The sequence below is a fragment of the Eublepharis macularius genome, chromosome 3, assembly GCF_028583425.1.
Source record: "Eublepharis macularius isolate TG4126 chromosome 3, MPM_Emac_v1.0, whole genome shotgun sequence".
Lineage (NCBI taxonomy): Eukaryota > Metazoa > Chordata > Lepidosauria > Squamata > Eublepharidae > Eublepharis > Eublepharis macularius.
The window spans coordinates 202,982-215,600 of NC_072792.1; the positions used below are offsets into that span (position 1 = coordinate 202,982).

Consider the following 12,619-nt stretch of genomic DNA (forward strand, 5'->3'; position numbering starts at 1 on the left):
CTACTTCAGAAGGGCCAGACTGAGATCAAACTCAGCCGAACCAGCCACAAGCACTTCCAAGGGAGAAGTGTTATTCTAATTCATATTTCCATAAGGGAAAGAGGCTGCTCTTCCACTCCTAAGCTCTCAAAGGAATTTGGGGGTCAGACCTCAGCATCAGTTACGGCACAGCAAGGTTTGCGTTGGCTAATCCAAATAGGCCTCCTGTTTCAACTCCTAAGTCATAGCCCACCTCCACCAGCCTCCTTCCTCAGAGCAATGTGGAGGCCCCCCCTGCTCCCTGCCTCCAAGCCAGAGAGAATAAGGGAGCAACAAAGCCCCTTGCGTGTCGGTCCAGACATCCTAAACACAGCCCCCATCAAAAACAGCACATTCATTCCACAAGCAGCGCTCCCCCAGTCTCACGCAGCCTCTTTCAAATGTGCAGGTTTTGCCCACCTGCTTCCCCACCCACCCACCCACCCACGTGCTGGCAATGACAGGAAGGTGTTCACAAGGCCCATCTCCTGGTTTGTTGACTCAGGATCACCCATGCAGGAATATCCATTCCCCCCCCCCCCCACTCACCCACCTTGAGAAAGCTCCTTTTCAGGGTTTCCCCCATGTGTGCCAAAGGAACATGGACCAATCGAGTATCGGGGTTCTTGAAGGGAAAGAGCCAGCTATGGTACTGTTTTTCCATCAGGTCATGGAACAGAATGGTCAGTTATTCGGTCACCATAAAATGTCAAATTCTCTCTGCTCATTTCTCACCCCCCCCCCACCCCCCACCCCACCCCCAGCCATGGCTGCTCATCCGTAACACTGCAACGGCCTTGGAAGCCACCAGGCTTTCTTTGTGGACGTTCCCCTAGTGGGCCTTTCTTGAGGACATCTGCTTGCAGATGGGTATGGCTTAGGCAGCTGAGGCACAGACCGAGAGGCAGCGTAGCATCTTCCCTTTCCCCCTGGCAGTCAGGTTCCCCACATGCAACTAGAGCTTCCCCCACTCCTGGGCTTGGTCCCTTCCTCCTCACCCCTTCCTCCTTCCCTGGGGAATCTCTGCCCTCTGCCAGCTGCAAGCTCAGGATGCTGGCGTCCATGTTTGTTTAGCGGTACCAGACTAGGATTTGGGACACTGAAGTTTGCTTCCCCATTCTGCCATAAAAGCTTACTGAACAATGTAGGGCCAGCCACACGCTAAGCTGAACCTACATAACAGGGTTGCTATGAGGTTATAATTTATGTTATTCATACCCCATGTCAGAGACACAAAGTGGCTCACATTGTTTTCTTCTCCTCCATCCTCACCACTCTGCGAAGTAAGTTAGGCTCAGAGCATGTGACTGGCCCAAAGATACCCAGCGAGCTTCCATGCCGGGGTGGGGAACTGAATCTGAGCGTCCCAGACCCTACTCAAGCACTCTAACCACTAGGCCACACTGGCTCTCAGGGGAGAGAAAATGTTGTGTAATGGAAGCGTGGAGAATATACTATAATTTTGGCCCCCACTGTAGAGAAAAGTGGCGTGTAAGTGACTGAAAAGCCAAGGTGGATAATCCACCCGGGAGAGCAATCCTAACAATTAGTTCACGTTCATAAGTATGTGCGTTGACATACACCAAGGCCAAGAAAGCCAAATCCTCTTTCAGTAAATGGAAATTGCATCCTCTTTAGAGAAATCTGAGGAAGAAAGCTCTAGAATAAATTGAATTGAAATATGTTTTGATACAGAAGTATACTGGGCCTTAAATAAAGTAAAATGAACATGTTCCATAAATATTTATCAAGTGTTAATGACCTTTTATTTATTCAGCCAGGGGTTTGCTTCTATGGCGCTTCTTGACCTTTCCCCATAATCATACAATATTTCTTCCCCTGGCTGTATGTCTCTTTTGGCAACAAGAACGAGATGAGGTTTGTCATCTAACACGACTAATTTAGTTACGGCATTTTCCTGTTTTTTGCTGTGGTTGACTAGCCTTCCGAGTTTGCCATCTTCCTTTGTGGCATCGATACAGTGTGTTTGATCATTAAATTTAAAATAATACATATAACAATGCTTACTTTCACTGCCACTGTACACTCGTTCTCTCAACTTTGCTTCCTTGAGGACTATCACCTCCCCACAATACTCCAGTAAAAAATCCCCCTTCTTAAAAAGTTTCCTGGCTAGCACTCCTCTGCCTTTCTCTTCAGAACAAGAGACTACAAAAAGCTCCCGTTCTCTAGCACTGCACATTGCGACAGCCAGATACTCCTTCCGTTTTTGACTGTCAGTCCATTGAGAAGTCTTTCCAGGTAGGTTTGCCTTCAAAAGAAACAAAAGAAAACTCCTGTCAATAATAAAACTTCTGTTAATATCTGGTAATGCTGGTTTTCATACCTTGCATCAAGTCAATAGGCTATGTTTGGCCTGGAATAATCTAGTGTTTAGACTTTAAAATTTGATAGGATGTTATTGCCAGGTGTTTTGTTAGCAAGGAACCACTTCTTGGACAACAGGTATGCTCAGATGGGAAAATGATTCCTGCCTATATTTGGTTTCTCTTCATGTTGTAAAACACCATTCAGCTGCCAGGCTTCATATTAATTGTTATGTGAATGTTGCAATGAATATTACCTAACTCCAGTGTGATAAAAGAAATTTCATAGCCGCATTGAATGATGAAAGGTCCAGATATGTCATTGTGAATAATTCCAGGTTGCTCTCTTTCAAACATGCCAACTTGGTTTTATTTTTTTAACAACTTAATAACAGTGAAACTAACTGTAAACAGTAAAACAGGAAGCATCAAGTAAAACATACTTGACCACAGATTTAACTGAGAAGCAGAACAAAACTTAAACAACATTCCAAAGGTTTGTAACTGAGCATCTTAACAGACACTGGGAAAAGCCCCAAAGAGGCCTCTTTATTCTCTGGGCTCAAATTTAGTTTTCACAAGCATTTTATAATCATTTTTTAGTTTTTGAATCCAAAATTTTTCCCCATCAGTTGCCTCCTTTGGGTGAAATGTTTTGGTGTGAAAAATTCCCAGGTTATACCCATCTTGAAGAAAATCTGGGACACACTTTGTAGAGGGATATGTTCCCTTCAACACCCTTGAAACCCAAAACCTTGAAAAGGCAGCTTGATTTACAGAGAGATACTTAATGCGATGTTCCTTCGGCTCAAATGGTTGAATGTTTTCTTCATAGTACTTGATTGATTCCTGAGATGTTTCTCGAAGATTGGGGACTTTTATTTTATACTCTGGCCTCACCCTCCTTTGCCGCTTGGATGGTATGGTGGGAGATGGTTCAGTGCCTTCTCTGCTGGTGCTTGGCTCCGATTGGGAACTGGGCTCTTCTGTTGTCATGAGAGGCGTGGATGTCAACTTTCTCCTAAAGACTTCTGGGAAGAGCTCCTCTTCTGTGGCAGAATCCTGCACAGACACGCTCTCTTCCAGAAAAGACTTTTCGACTGGTGGAGCTCTAGGGGTAGCTGTTACTGAGGAAGGGCATGTGAAGCTTGGCCTCTTGAGAAGGTCTTCTTCGACATCTGCAGCCTTGGTTGCTGATGGTATTACCTCTTCCTCACCTTCTTCGCCTTCTTGTGGGTGGCCTTTTTCTGAAATGATAGATGGTCGCTGTTCAGAACATTTCCTTTCCCAAAATTCTGCATGTCCTTTTGCCTCTTTGACCTCTCGTTGAAGCTCCTCATTTGTTTTTTGCAGGTGCGCAATTGTTTCATTAGCCTCCTTGACAGCTTGCTGTTCATTCTGTAGTTCGTCCTTTATCCTTCTCTGAATTTCATCTATCCTAGATTTTACATCATGGACCTGCTCTTTGAATACTTTTATTTCACTCCTCCAATCCTCAGCTTCCTTTTGATAATTTCTCAGTGATTCTTCATGCCTCAAAAGCTTTTCTTCCTTTTCTTTTGCTCTGTGCAACATTCGCTGCAGTGTAAAAAAAACCAAACTGCTCAAACTGGGAGCACGCAGCTAACATCTCATCCAATCTCTCTTCCTCGGCCTGTCAAGAAAAATGAAGAGAGGAAAAATCATTTGACTATTGGGAATTGGGAATCTAAGGTACCTGTGAAGAAGAGGGGGTTACTTTGCCTTCAGAATTCACAGAATTCCTGGTACAAAATGCCCCATACTTCAGAAAACGTCTTCAAGGGATATTCCCATTTAAAACACAAACACACACACACAAAGCATTGCGACTCCTAGGAAAGATCATAGAGCTTCCTACCCACAGAGGCTGAGGTAGGATTTGGGATTTTTATCTCACTCTTGTGTCCCTGAATATTCTTCAGCCTCTGCAACTGCTTGGCTGGGTAGAACTTTTCAAGAAGGGCTTGAGGAGAGGGACAGCTTTCATCACTCGAGCCAGAATTTATGGCTCTGCATAGAAAAGGGCGAGGGAGTGGGAGTGGGCAGGTGCCTCCTGAACCCGAGGACCAGGCTGCTTCCTCTGTCTCTGGGGAGAGTAATGACTGCTCGCAGGGAGGGGATCAGACATATTGACCAAGCAGGACAGGTCCATGGACTTTCTCATGAAAGAGGAAAGCACCATCAGAGGCTCCTTCCCCTTCCTGAGCAGGAATGTGTGAATGGAACCAACATATGCCGTGGCAGTGTACCTTTGACAGCAGCACATAACAGTTCTCTCTCTCTCTCTCTCTGACACACACGCAAACAAACCTACTAGTGGAGGAGCGATGAATGTTCAAGTTAATTTTTGCCCCTCTGTATCCCACTTTTCTCCATAAAGACACCCCCGAAGTAGCTTTCTGTGCTTTCCCTTTCTCCATTTTAACATCAGAACAACCGTGAGAAGGAAGCTCGAGAGTGTGTGACTGGCACAAATCACCCAGCCAAATCCCATGGGAGGGTGACGATTGGAACCGTGGCCTCCCGGGTCACAGCCCATCACTGTACCCCCACATCCCACTGGACCCCAGCAGCCTGAGTATTCTCAGGAAAATACCTGAATGGCCTTGCTGTGCTTCCAAACCCTCTCAACAGTGGGGCCAGGCAGTGAAGAGGACTTAAGGAGCTGCCGAGGCATGGTAGCTCACACCAGCAAAGAAAACATGGTGAAGAGGTGGCCGGCTTTGCCTGGACCACTACCGTATGAATGTCTGCTTTCTTGCTTGGTCAACAGAAGAGTCAGGGGAGTGGAGGTTTTTGCAGGACCATTTTTTTTTGTCCATGTTGTCCTTAGTGGTGCTGCAGCAAAGGAGGAGTGGGGTTGAGGGAACAGACATGGTAGCAGCATGCCGCTGAGACCCAGCTCTTCCTCACAGAACAGCCTGCCCACCTAGGATCCCAGACGCTCCCACTCCCTCTCTGTTCCCATCCATTTCCCTCCAAAGCTCTTTAAAGAATACCCATTGTACCTCAACCCCACGCGGGCATCTTGGGGTGTGGGGATCACTCTCCCTTGACCAGCCAGCTCTTCAAGGGCTATCAGAGCCCCTGGGAAAGTGGGAGGGCTGAAGCACACGGAGGGGGGCATTTCAAGGGCCCTTCCCTCAGTCCAGCCTGAAACGCTGGCACCTCGCTCGTACCAGGCTGGCTTGTGAGGACCAAAAAGCCCCCCACCCTAACCTGTCTTCTCCCCTCCCCTTCCAGACATTTATTCCTCCTCTCTTGAACTGGGAGCTGGGGGGGGGAGCAATGTGAACGAACAGCAGCAGAATGCTTTCTCACCTCCATACCCTTGTCAGCCATATGGTCAGCGAGAACAAATCAATGCCTCTCTGATCAATGCAGCCACCAGGATCCAGACTCTGGGACTTTCGCTCTCTTTCCAAAGACACAGGGCGGCTGGTGGCTTCCCTCGGGTCAGGCTTTGCAGCCAGCAAGCAGAGGGTGGGGAAATCGCTTGGTGACCAGGAGCAGCCACATGCCCTCTGCCTAATCTCCTTCACTAATATTTTCAAAAAGAAGTTCCTCCGGGCTTTCCCCTCTGCTAGGAAATGAAACCAGAGGGCTGTGGCTCCTCCCTTATTCCCCCAGACTTCTGCCCTGCTCGGAAATTCAACCAATCAGAGCACCCCTCTCTTCTGTAAACTGAGGCAGGTGCTTGTGGGGAGAGCAGATCACGTTGCAAAGAAGGACGGTGGGGAAAGGCTTCCAAAAGATTGTTGCTGGTGTGCGTAGACATTCATTAGGCATGGAGGTAGGAAAGTTCACTTGGCTTGCCTCACCCCAGCCCAGTTGTGACCAGAGGAGGAAGAGTTGTCTGGGAGGGGAAGGGAGTGTCCAGAACTTGCACTATGCATACGTTTGAGTTGTGGGTGGAGGGAGGGGCCATCCACGGTGGGGAAAATGTGCATTGGGGAGGGACCTTCAAACTTTCCCACCCATATGGCTGTTCTGCAATCTTTCTCAGAATTCTGAGGTGAATTTTCTGAGGATTGGGGCCCACTCTGATATGCCCACTCTGCCTTGAAACCTCTCTGGATCAATGGTCAAGGGAAAAAGAAAGTAAAGAATTTTTTTTTAAAAAGTGACAAAGAAAAGTTCCTTGAGCACAGATTCAAAGGCATTTCCCCCTCGCCAGCAGGCAGACCAGCCATCCTGGATTTCCTTTCAGCAACACATCTTGCAGCCAGTTTTACAGTTTGAAAGGGAGATTCCTGCTTATATATTTGCCTGATCTTTTCCAGATCTGCAGGGAGGCAAACCATCAGGGAGACCTGTTCTCTGGTTACTACACTACAGCGCTGCTACCAAATCCTTCAGAGTGATGGAGTGGAGGGGGGAAGAGAGGCCGCTTGCCTACCAATATTCCCCTTTCATGGTCATATGTAGATTCTCATCTGTTTTGATGCCCCTTTTTTTCAAGTACAATCAGGGAGACATACTTTCATTCATTTCCTACTGAGTTGGGATGAAATTAGACACTAGCTTTCTGCTTGCAAGAAGGTTTTTTCCCAAATGAGGGCATCAACACAGCACAGAAATCATGTAGTACCTTTCAGAAAACGTGGTCTTTTAGAAAATATATTATTTCTCTCCCACCCCAAACCCCAACATATTCTGACTGGTGCACTCTGTGCTACCTTGCCAGAAACCAATCACATCTATCAAGACCAAAGAGAGGGATTCCAGAACCACCCCCACCCCACTCTGCACCCTCACTATACTCCAGGGCAACTGTCTCTTTTAAAGTAGTGGTAACTTTCCTCAATGGCTGGTCCTGACTTGGCATGTGCAGACCACACCTACATTATGAAATATGTGCATTTCACACATTCACAAAATAAAAAGGCAGTACCCACCTTGGTGCCATTTTCTGTCCCTCTGGTAAGCCTGAAGCCCTTTTCATTGTGATGAAAGCACCTGGGGAGAGAGATTGCGGCCTGGAAGAGCTGAGAGGAGGACATTCTCATCTCCTGCATCATATCCTCCCAAGGACCCTGCGGGAGAGGTTAGGCTGAGAGAGTGTGACAGGCCCAATGTCACCCAGTGAGCTTCCATTGCAAAGTGAAGATGTGACCTTGGGTCTCCCACCTGCTAAGCTAACCAGTATACTAATATGTGTATTTGATAATAATTAATAGTAAAAAATTAACAGCCACACGGGTGGCATTTTGCTTCTCTCTACAGATTCCGTAGACCTTTTCATTAAGGTGATATAAGGGGGAAAGTGTACTGTCACAACAAACAGGGAAAGGGTTTTCTTTTAAATGAAAACTGAGCATCCAAGGAACCATTCTGATATGGCGACACAATGTGTTACAAAAGTGTAACTAGCTACTAAAGCCCCGGTGGGTATTGTTTCCTGGAAGAGCTCAAGGATGACCATCCTGCCCTCCTCCCACTCTGCGAGGTAGGTTAGGCAAGAGTATGACTAGCCAAAGGTCACTCAGCAAGCTTCAGTGGAGGAGTGAGGATTTGAACCTGGATCTCCCAGATTCTGATACTCTAGCCACTTATATTACAATGCCAATAGGTGTAGTGCAAAAAAAGAATACAAAAAATGATCACAGCCACATTGGTGCACTTTTGTGTGTATAGGCAACTTGCAGCCCTTTTCATGGTGGTACTATAAAGTGCACCCGCACAACAAACAGGGCAAAACTTCTGTCAGTGACAGCTGGGAGTTCCAAGGAACCAGTTGATGAGGCGCCCAATGTTTCCGTGCCTGGTTTTGTAAGCTTCTTGGTCAAAGATATGTGTCACTCTGATGCAAATGTCACTCTGAGAAATCAGAACCCCGCCTGTGTCAACAGAGCCAATGCTAAGGGTCAAAAGCAACAATGAAAGTTTCCATCTTCTTCACCTGCCAGAGAACTCCCCACAATTCTGCTCTTTAGAGCCTAAAGCTTGGCATCAGAAACTAAGAGCCAAGCTACAAGTGACACCTGACACAGGTTGGACACTTGTCAGCTTCCCTCAAGTTTTGATGGGAAATGTAGGCATTCTGGTCTTGTAGCTGTAATGGAGAGCCAAGCTGTAAAACCAGGACACCTAGATTTCCCATCAAAACTTGAGGGAAGCTGACGAGTGTCCAACCTGTGTCAGGCATCACTTGTAGCTTGGCTCTAAGCTCCCCCCATCCTAGACATGCAGCGTGGAGTCCTACGGGTTTCCTGGTATGGGAGGCATCCTGCCCCTGCATCCCGCCTCCCTAGCCCAGTTCATTTTCCTTGGGAGGCCAATGCTCCTAACCCCTTCTTGCTTTCCTTTGCAGAGATCCAAGGAAGAGGAGCTCCAGGAGCTTTTAGCCTCATGCTCCCAATTTGAGCAATTCCTGTTTTTCACCCTTCGGGATCAGGTGTCTAAAGACAAGGTAAATGAAGAAAAAATTGGGCGCCAGGAGACTGCCTTGAGCGACTTGTCAAAGAAAGTGGATGAGATGGGGCAGGACTCGAAGGTCCAAGTTATTGAAATTACATTAAAGAGAATTGAGAAAGATCAAAAGAAGACAGAGACAACATTGGAAGCACTGGAGAGAAACATTGAAGAGACATTGTATCACACTGCCTTTGTGTTATGCCATCAGTGGGAGAAGGTTTTTGCAATGATCTTTTTCATAAAGAATGGCACAAGAGCTGTGAGAAAATTTTCAGTGTCCTTGGACACTAACCACTGTACAATCCTGCCCCTTCATTAAGCTATGACTGGAGGGAGCGTTTAATAATGTGGCTTCTCTTGGAGAATGCTAGAGCAGTAGTGAGGTATGTTTCAGTGTGTCCTTGCACACTAACCACTCTACCACCCTGCCTCTTCATTAAGCCACGAGTAGAGGGAGTGTTTATTAATGCTGCTTTTCTTGCAGAAAGCTAGAACAGCAGTGAGTTAAGTTTCCATGTGTCCTTGCACACTAAAACTGTCCTCCCTACAATCCTGTCTGCAATAAGTTTTTAGTACGTCCAAAGCCCCAGTGTGTGTGTTTGTGGGGGGAAATTTGCAGCCTGGTAGAATTGAGGATTACAGAGAATAAACTGGGCTTATAGAGGTATAACCCACTTAGGACTGGAACTCCAGAACAGATTCCCCTTTGAATTCACAGACGGAGATACTGGATGCTCTGTTTTCCTTATTACATCTACAAGGAGGAAAGAAGAACTTCACTTTCCGAAATACAAAGGGTGGTCTTTATCTTTTTCCTAACTTGGAATTGGGCCATCATGTCCCTGGGAAGATTGAAACCCAAGTATGCTCAGTTCAGGCCGCTTCTCTTTCATAGCCAAAGTGACTCATTCATTCTTCCCTTATTTCTTAACTTTCTAGACCACCGAGGAGGAGCCACTGCCAAGATTATCACCATTTGAACTAGTGTTGCTTTTTTACTTGAAGTCGCTGGTGTACTCAGAAAAATCAATACAAGAGACGTTGGTGCACCAAGACACACGATGTAAATCAGTGATTAAGAGAAAGGCGTGGAGAGGATTTCAGCAGGAGTTCCAAGTCCACAGTGTCATGCTGAAGGAAACAGAGAGCGACCTCCACAAAACGACGATAAAAGAGACAGAAGTCCAGAGTGGGGAAGGTCAATCCCTGCCAAGCTTCCCGGAAGGCTTTTTCACCCAGGCAAAACATGCAGAACGGGACCAAGAAGCACCTTCGGGAACCCAGGTACCCACTTTTGTACAGGACAGCTAAATCATATCCCTCCTTGGGACATCTCCACAGTACTTCCTGCTAGTTAGTCCGCAAAACTGACGGGGCAAAGGGCATGCAGTTGGAGAATGGTCATTAGAGAGAGAATACCTGGGAGGCCCTGCCCGCTCTGCCGATCTAAACTGCCCCAAACTAGTATCTGGTGAAAAACAGTTGAGATAGCCTGCCTCGGTGTTCTCATAATGATCTAGATCTCCAGATGTAAGGAAAGTGTGTGTGTGTGTGTGGGGGGGAGGCGGCAACTAGACAGATGCCTCCCAGAAGCCCATATGCAGACCATAAAAGCATTAGCCCTCCCCTCTTATTTACCGCCTCTTTCCTTTCATTTGTTATCGACTGGCCTTTTAGCAATCATACCTTGGGTTTTTAAAAAGGAGCACCCAGCTAGACTAATGCTCATTACCGCCTCTTGTGGCAATAAGTTCCAGCACTTAAATACACATCGCACAAAAATGGCTCTTTTCACAAGCTAATTACATGTTGTCCCTAAATAGTCTTTTCTCCATTTTCAAAAAAGGCTTGAAGGATGTGCGCTCTACCAAACCAAGTGCCATTCACCAGCCATCTATGATTGAAGTTGACTGTGTGAAGAGGCCTCCAAACAACTTCTTCTATGCTACAGCTTGCTGCTGTTTGAAATTTTACTCAAGAAATAGTCCGTTTGTTTTGTTCTAAGTTCTAATACAGAAAACTATTTTAACTTTCTGATATTTTATTTATTTGTTGTATAGGTTATTTATAGGCTGCCTTTCTCACTGGGTCTTGAGGTAGATTACACGGTATGAGTCAGTGCAGTCAATAACAAAGACGTTGCAACAAAACATGTGGTGGGTATATAGATGGAAATTTGCAAAGATTTTTAAAAAACAGCAGAAATCCAATACAGAGCTTGGAGCTTTCCTAACCTCCTCAGGAAGACCAGTGCATGAAGAAGGAGCCACCACAGAGAAGGCACAGGTGTTGATCTTGCCTATGTGCAAGGTGGAACCTACAACATGCCCTGTTCAGATGCCCTAGTGGAACATATGGAGAGAAGTGGTCCCAGAGATATGATAGACCGAAGCCATCTAGTGTGTTTTTATCATAACTGTCCTCCAGTTAGGTCAGGTTGCACAGGTTGCACAACTTTCAAGGCAGAAATAGGGCTTCAACCAGAATCATAGAATCATAGAGTTGGAAGGGGCCATACAGACCATCTAGTCCAACCCCCTGCCCAATGCAGGATCAGCTTAAAGCATCTCTGACAAGTATTCATCCAGCCTCTTCTTGAAAACTGCCAGTGAAGGGGAGCTCACCACCTCCCTAGGCAGCTGATTCCACTTTTGAACTACTCTGACTGGGAAAAAGTTCTTCCTAATATCCAGCCGGTACCTTTGTGCATGTAGTTTTAGCCCATTGCTTCACGTCCTACCCTCTGCTGCCAACTGGAACAGCTCCTTGCCCTCCTCCAAATGACAGCCTTTCAAATATTTAAAGAGAGCAATCATGTCCCCTCTCAACCTCCTCTTCTCCAAATTAAACATTCCCAAGGCCCTCAGCCTTTCCTCGTAGGGCTCAGTCTCCAGACCCCTGAACATTCTCGTCGCTCTCCTCTGCACCCTCTCGATGTTGTCCACATCCTTTTTGAAGTGAGGCCTCCAGAACTGCACACAATACTCCAGGTGTGGCCTGACCAAGGCAGTATAGAGAGGGGCTATGACCTCCTGCGATTTTGATGCTATGGCGCCTTTGATACAACCCAGGATTGAATTAGCCTTTTTTGCCACTGCATCACACTGACTGCTCATATTTAGCTTACAGTCCATTCTTACCCCAAGATCCCTTTCACATATACTACTGCCCAGAAGTGTATCCCCCATCCAGTATTTGTGCTTCTCATTTTTGTGGTCCAGATGTAAAACTGTGCACTTATCTTTGTTGAATTGCCTCCTATTCACAGCTGCCCACTTCTCCAGAGTATTCAGGTCTTGTTGAATTTTAATTCTATATTCTTCGGTGTTTGCTACTCCTCCCAATTTGGTATCATCAACAAATTTAATGAGCAGCCCTTCCACTCCTTCATCCAGATCATTGATAAAAATATGGAAAAGTACCGGGCCCAAAACCGAGCCCTGCGGCACCCCACTGGACACCTCCCTCCAATCTGATAAAACACTGTTGACCACCACTCTTTGAGTGCGGTCCTCCAACCAGTTCCCTATCCACCGAACTGTCCTATAGTCTACTCCACAGTCTTCCAGTTTGTCCATCAGAATGTCATGGGGGACCTTATCAAAAGCTTTACTGAAATCCAGATAAATCATGTCAACAGCGTTCCCCCGATCCAGTAAGCTGGTCACTCGATCAAAGAAGGAAACCAGGTTGGTCTGGCAAGATCTGTTAGGAACAAAACCATGCTGACTTCCCCGAATCTCTGAGCGGTCCTTCAGATGCTTACAGATTGATCCCTTTAAAATCTGTTCTAATATCTTCCCAGCAACAGAAGTCAGACTGACCGGCCTGTAGTT

General features: G+C 46.4%; 1 long non-coding RNA gene across 1 annotated transcript; it reads left to right on the plus strand.

Moving 5' to 3' along the window:
- Window positions 1-6,072: 6,072 nt before the first annotated feature.
- Window positions 6,073-9,836, plus strand: LOC129325541 (uncharacterized). The gene is made up of 3 exons (XR_008596646.1): window positions 6,073-6,159; window positions 8,680-8,778; window positions 9,723-9,836. It is a non-coding gene; the product is annotated as an uncharacterized LOC129325541 (long non-coding RNA).
- Window positions 9,837-12,619: the final 2,783 nt, after the last annotated feature.